This window comes from Vicia villosa, linkage group LG6 (assembly GCF_029867415.1).
Source record: "Vicia villosa cultivar HV-30 ecotype Madison, WI linkage group LG6, Vvil1.0, whole genome shotgun sequence".
NCBI lineage: Eukaryota > Viridiplantae > Streptophyta > Magnoliopsida > Fabales > Fabaceae > Vicia > Vicia villosa.
This window is the reverse complement of record NC_081185.1, coordinates 17,462,891-17,468,787: the sequence shown is the minus strand read 5'-3', so window position 1 is coordinate 17,468,787 and position 5,897 is coordinate 17,462,891.

Sequence of the window (5,897 nt, the reverse complement as noted above, 5' to 3'; positions counted from 1 at the left end):
TAAGTTCCCAATTTCTAAAAAACACAAACCAAAGAGCTACTCGAGTCTCCCTTGCTTTAGGGTGCCACTTGAACGCTCAAACTCTTTTCTCTATCTCGCCTCCGAGGCATTCTTTAATCGGACACGTTATTTCCGCTCCATTCCCAGCTTAAGACTCCAGAGGTCGAGCAGCGGAGTGGGAATGTAACTTTGTCCACTAAAAAACACAAAAACAAACAAAAACTAAAGAGCCGAACTACGGCGCTCTGATTCCTGAAAAGGAGACGTAGGCATTAGGTCGCGGGGCCTAAGCGAGCACAACTATTTATAAACCTTATTTTCCCCGTGTTTCTTTTCTTTCATTTGCATGCATTCCCTTAGCATTAAGCTTTAGATTTATAGTACACACCCTTTAGATAGCAACAAACATAGGTGGATACCATCGAGTACGATGGGCGTGAGGGGTGCTAGTACCTTCCCCTTGCGTAACCGACTCCCGTACCTTATCTCTGGTCGAAAGACCTCGTTCTTATTCATGTTAGGTTTCCTGATATTCCTTTCCCTCTTTGGGATAAATATATTGGTGGCGAATCTGTTGTTCATCATTTCGCGAGCGTGCGACGGCTGGAGACTCTGCTGGGGACGTTAGACCTATTGCGGGTCCGTACTTAGTGAGTTGATCCTAGCCTTTGTTTGTTGTTTGTTTATTGGGTGTGCTTATATATTGTTTATGTTTTGCATTCTTTACTTTATGCTTGCATATCATGTTTATTTTCTCGCATTCTGGACTATATTATGGGCCCCCGTGGGGGCCACATATTTTTCTGCTTTGTTTTGCAGGAGGGGGGTTTTTGTGAGGTAAAAGGCCCACTACCCAGGCCAGTGACACATAGGATTAGCGTGGATGCTCATGTTTACTCCCGTAGCGCTTGCTATGATCGAGCTTGACAAGGGGTACCATAACTGGGCGAGGTTCTTTCATGGAACACTGTGTCTGGCACGCTTGTTGCCTCAAACACTTTGTACCGCATGGGAACTATAGACCCTAGTGACCATTAGGGACCACTTGTCCGTGTCTAGACTACATACCCGTGAGATTGGGATGGGACAGGAAAACTGACCTTCATCATACCCAGATTTCTGCTATTCAACAAAAGGCGTCAAACCTTTGATCCTGGGACATTTGACTTATACAGAAGTTCTACATCAGTTATCTATCAGAATCAACGTCGAACCTCTGAATCTGGAGGATTCGACCTTATTTGACTTATGCACAGTTATCTATCAGAATCAACGTCGAACCTGTGAATTTGGAGGGTTTGACCATCTTTGACTTATGCCCAAGCTATTTATCCAGAAAGCAACGTCGAACCTCTGAATCTGGAGGATTCGACCATATCTTATTGCCATGAGAAGCTGTTATCCAAGAGGCCTTGATCCCGATTCCTGCTGCATTTGCATCTTCATTAACATCTTGCATTCATGCATATGCATCCATGGTTACCAAGACTCTTACCTCATACCTCTCCATTAGATCAGACAAGACGATTCCTCGACGCCAATATCTGACAAGAGCTCACAAACAAAGAATCATGGGGGATTATTAACAAGATCAAGCTACTATCAAAGAATCTCATGCCTCCTCATGGGGCACCTTCCATCAATGAAGCCTGAAGACTTTATGTTTGTCAGAGAACATTTCATTTGCATTAGAATAAGGCCAAACTTGCCATTGTATAGATTTCTCTAGTATTTTCAATTGTACTATTTTCGTTGTTATCAATTACTTCTCATTGTAAGGAACTCATTCTGTTTGAATAAATAAAAATAATGCAATATACATGTTTTTCTCAAATCATTTCATCTTTGTCATTATGTTCATTGATATTCAACTCATTTGTCTTAAGCAACTAAAAAAGGAGAATGATGAAAATCAAAAAACACATGAATCACTGACTGTATGCTTTTGGAACAAAGATCCTGCTGACGATGTACAGGCATTAATTCAATTCCCAAACACTGGAGTTATAAGGGAGTGAAACCCTCGTCAGCCCCTTTGAGCCTAAGGAGTAGTAGTTTCTTTTCAAAAAATACAAAACCCTCAATCTTAACCTAGGGCAGGGTAGTCTTCAGTTAGTGCGACCGAGCGCTCAACTTTCAGGTATTTCATCAGAGGATCAATCATATCTCAGATCTCACAACAAAAAAGGAAGAGCACAATCCACAATGGATGTCTCCCATCCACTAAGAAGAAGGCAGTAACAACCTTTTCGTCAAGTCAATCAACAAAGTCATACAACTTGTTCCCGAACGAGACAAAAAAAAGAATGAAAAGAAAGTTATGAATCATGATAAAAAAAAAAGAAGAAATAATAGCCCGCTAAGTCAAAAAAAAAAATGCAAAAGCTTTAAAGCAAATGACTTAGGCAAAAATTAGGGCATATCCCGCTGGACAACGAAAACCAAAATCAAGAGAAACTTTTTGTCCAGGCAAAAGTTAGGGAAAGCAAAAGAACAAGAACAAAAATCCTCGAAGGGACGAGTTGTTATAATCATCAACGAAAGCACCAAAGAGTGACTGCCACCTCCATCAAAGCCATAAAGGATCCTCATCCATCGCAATCCTTCCTGAAATGCGAATACTCGTGTCGAACTAGCTGAACGTAGGACTGGAGGACATCACGAAGAAGGGGTGGATTAAGTAGAACTTGAGCCTTTATCCATGTTTCTCAAACCATGAACCCAACCACGTTACAACCCTCAAAAGTCCTAATTGAAGTAGGGTTCGTTCCGAAAGCATACAAACTGTAAAATCATGTCAAACTGACTCCTAATGTTGTTGTGTCACTTGTGTTAGTATCAATACAACATTTTGACAAATAAAACTTTTCTTTTGAGATTAACATGTGCATTGCATTCTCATTATCTCTTTCAAAACAGAATTGTCTCTAATATGAAATTAAGTACTTGATACCAAAGAAAGTTCAACATTGAAATTCCATCGAGTAATCTTACAAAGGCAAAGGTTGGTCATCCACTAAGCAAATATCTGAAACATCCATTAGGTGGAAGAGTTCCTTTCAATCTGGGGCATCCATTCCATGATTTACACTGGGGCAGACCATCGCAAATCTCCATGATTCAAGCATTATCAAAGTTCTATCTCAAGAGATCATACACGCTGGGGCAAGCTAGTAACAATTCATCTCTTCATCTTCAATCAAGTGTCAGATATCAAGACAAGTGTCGAGGAGTCAATCCATCTCACCTTCACAAACTCTATCCTTCAAGCAACAACCTTTCCGCAAAGGCACTCTCCATCCATCTCTGGTACCTTGGAAACAAATCATTCCATTCATAGTCATGCATGCATCATGCATATCATTGCATTCTCATTGACATTTCTCCCACAATAATCCAATCATCAATAAATCAGGGGCATCCACTCTACCTTGATTCTCAAACAGAGTGTCAGAACTCCACCTAATATATCTCCCACACAAAGCAAAAACCCTGATCAATCAGTACACTGCATATAGAATTCATTGCATTGCATCTTCAGAAGTGCATAAAATAAATCAAACATTTGCATATGAAAAATAAGCCAAGTTACTCATCAGATGAGGTCCCTACAAGCGTTCGATTAATAATCCACCTAGATCACTCAGAGTTACCATTGTGGTGTCATCTCCCCAAGTCAATCATGTTCATCTTTCTTCAACCCAGAGTTGATGTTCTCGATTTCAACCCAGAGTTGGTTCTCCTTTCATCTTTTAACCCCGAGTTAATTATTTTTTCCCTCTCACCCAGAGTTGACGGATATTTCTTTGCTTGTTTCCCTCTCACCCAGAGTTGACGGATATTTCTTTTCTTCTTTCCCTCTCACTCGGAGTTGACGGATATTTCTTTTATTCTTTCCCACTCAACCCAGAGTTGACGGTTACCCTTTTTTCAATCCAGAATTGACCATCCTTTCCCACTCAACCCAGAGTTGATGGTCATCTTTTATTCGACCCAGAGTTGATTCTTTCCTTTTCCCACTCAACCCAGAGTTGACGGTTATCTTTTCTCTTTCCCACTCAACCCAAAGTTGACGGTTATCCTTTTTCAACCCAAAGTTGATTCTTTCCCTCTCACCCAGAGTTGACGGATATTTCTATTTGTTTCTCTATTCCCACTCAACCCAGAGTTGACGGTTATCATTTGTTCAATCCAGAATTGACCATCCTTTCCCACTCAACCTAGAGTTGACGGTTATCTTTTGTCTTTCCCACTCAACCCAGAGTTGACGGTTATTTTTTTGTCTTTCCCACTCAACCCAGAGTTGACGGTTACCTTTTATTCTCATTCCCACTCAACCTAGAGTTGACGGTTATCTTTATTCGACCCAGAGTTGATCCTTTCCTTTTCCCACTCAACCCAGAGTTGACGGTTATCCTTTGTTCAATCCAGAATTGATTATTTCTCTTTCCCACTCAACCCAGAGTTGACGGTTATCTTTTATACTTTCCCACTCAACCCAGAGTTGACGGTTATCTTTTCTCTTATTCAACCCAGAGTTGACGGTCATCTTTCACTTTCTTCCCCTCTCAACTCAGAGTTGACGGTTTATCTTTACTTCAACCCAGAGTTGATCCTTTCCTTTTCCCCCTCGACTCAGAGTTGATGGTTATCTTTCCTTCCTTCCCACTCAACCCAGAGTTGACGGTTATTTCTAATTGTTCATCTTTCCACTTTCAACCCATAGTCATTATCCAATTACCTTCTCTCAACCCAGAGTTGATCTTCTTTCTTTCTTTCTCAACCCAGAGTTGACTTCCCTTTATTCCTCGACCCAGAGTTGACCCACTTTCCTTTTTCAACCCAGAGTTGACGTGTATTTCATTTCTAACTCAGAATCAAGTTGTTCAATCCAGAGTTGGTACATTTTTCCTCAGCGGAGTTGACATCATTTTTCCCCAGTGGATCTCATTTTTCACAAGGCAAATTTTCAGGTTCTCTTGGTATTTAATCTTCTTCTACCTCGAATGCTCGAAAGGCTAGCGCCAATCTCACTTTTAGGTTTAAGATGATTAAATAGGGGCAGTTGTTGCACCCCAAAATTTGCCCATCTAATTTTATTTATATCTGGCTTATTGCTTTACAATCATTCGCATATTAGGTCATCTAACACATAATGCATCATTAATCAATAATCTGACATGGGATCAAGGATCATAGGAATTAGGGCTTCTAGTTCAATCAAGCTTAATTCATCTGGCTATTCTTTGAGTATCGGATGGGAAATTATGGTTTTAGCTGATAGTCGGTATGGGTTTCCTTCTCATCAGGCTACAAGAGCTTTTCTTCACCTAAAGTCGTCTAGGCCCAAAGAAATAAGGTTTATTTCCTTATGAATGAGTATGGTTGTATCGTCACCAATGGATTCATCCTAATGTTTGAGCTAATATTGTATTGAGCAAGACAATTATGAGTGGTTCTCTTTTACTATTCATGGTGCCACGTGTATGAATCTGGATCTCACCACCGGATTAAGGATTTGTTGTAATTATTAGTGATATAGATTACACGGGTATAGTCAATGTTTGCTTAAATAAAGGACATTGGAAGAATCATCATAAAATATTCAAAGTCGATCATGTCACTGGGCTTTCTTGCTTAAATTAAATTATATTTGGATGCAATTCATAAGAGAAGGAATCAGAGATCATATGCAGAAGATTTAAACTATGGTCAATAAAGTCAACCATAATAGACTGATTCTTGTTGATTAAGTCATATGGATTCCACTATTTATACTTAACTATCACTATTTACTTTTAAATACAAGCAAAGATACAAGTTGAAGTTACATGGAAAACGTCTACATTCCACAAGAGCAATTAAAATGTTATACACATTTCATTCGGAATACAAAA